Consider the following 1,795-nt stretch of genomic DNA (forward strand, 5'->3'; position numbering starts at 1 on the left):
AGTAATTAGATTGCTCATAAACCTAATCACTTGCTTTTTCTTTTTATTTAGGCTCAGATTTCAACTATAGATCGTATTATTAATAACCATAATAACAACCAACCAACAAAAACAACCATATAAACATAATACCAACCAAAAACATAGATAACAACCACAATACAAAATCAAATATATCAAACCATTTTACTCTCGCAAAGTCCTCCAATTATCATAATCCCGCCCCTTATGCAAAACCAAACCTTCCTCCCATCCCAGTTTATCCTGTTTATCATAAACAAAATCCACCTCAATTTTCAACATAAAGCATTACACAAAATCAATACCTCAACACTCCATACTCAACAACGATAATTCACAAACAGCCAGAACATGTAACTACACATTCCCAAACAGACCTAATTTCCATAGCCCCGCCCCTTATGCAAAACCAACATCCCTCCCCTGTTCTCTCTCTCCCCTGGCGGTTGTAATTGTTTTTATTTTCAAATAAATTTTAGCAAAGTCATGCATTTTAAAAATCTTAAGATTTTTATATTTATGTCTTTATTTAGTGGTTTCATTAGTGACAAAGGCTAAACTTTCTTGGAAAAATGTCTTTTATGTAAACCATGTTTGCTATTTATTCATTCAGGGCTAAAATATGTTCATTGTATTCTAATGAAAGAAGGGTTCCTTTCGCCGTAGTCGGGAGCCTAGCCTTTAACTAGTAAGTACTGTACTTACTGGGTTTTTGAGGGGGGGGGGAGAAAAATCGTTTTCCCAGCCTAACAGTATTGTTTTTAACCTGTAAATTTGCTGGACAGAGAGGTGAACATTATTACACAGAAGACAAAGATAGCGATTTACGTTGCATTGTGTATCGTGCTGCTTTAATACAGTTTTAAATAATTGGAAGTCTAAACAGTATCAGCTTTATTTATGGGTTTTAAATAAAGGTGATTTAAACGCGATTTAAATCAATATAAATGTTTATATTGTAACGCATAGGTGACTATTCATTGTTATTAAAATGACTTAAATTCGATCATGTTGTGATATTTAGAAATATACATTTGTTTGGTGCGAGTGAAGTTTTATTTAATCTCTGAGCCATACTGATTCTTCTGGAAGCCAGTTTCCGCCAGGGAGTAAAAAAAAACACACTATGGTATTCTCTCCAATGCAGTGCAGTTAAAAACATACCTCTGATGCTGCTCCTAAATGAATATCGTTTATGACCATCAGAAGCTTTATGCTCCTTTTCTTTTTTCCAGTGGATTGAACAGGGAGAGGCATTTCATGGTGTACTTTTCACTGATGAAACAACAGTGGCTCTGGAACAGTTTTCAACCATGTCGTTTTATAAAAAGGGGAGATATGCACACGTTACTGAAGCTAAACGTTTAGCCTTTGTCACTAATGTAAACACTAAATAAAGACGTATAGAAATCCCTACGTTACAGACTGTATATGGCTGGTATTGGTAGTTTAAAGAAAAAATACACACCAGTATTCCACTTTCTCCCTAAACATTTTAAGCATCAGAGTCTTACATGTGGTTATTTATTGCATAATTTAATTTTGAAAGCCACTGAGACATCAGGTACTACTGTTGTATGGTACAAGTGTGGTACTTTTAGGGGTACCACGGTACAGAACACTAGTTATTTAAATATGATTGATAGATAAATAGGCCCACTTTATTCATCCTGAAGAAGATAGAAGACATCCTGATGTCTTAACACAGATACTACAGTGCTTAAGTACTACTCACGTATATGTTTCTAGGTTTATATTATGCATTTCATACGGT

This window comes from Atractosteus spatula, chromosome 10 (assembly GCF_055471065.1).
Source record: "Atractosteus spatula isolate fAtrSpa1 chromosome 10, fAtrSpa1.hap1, whole genome shotgun sequence".
Classification (NCBI taxonomy): Eukaryota; Metazoa; Chordata; class Actinopteri; order Semionotiformes; family Lepisosteidae; genus Atractosteus; species Atractosteus spatula.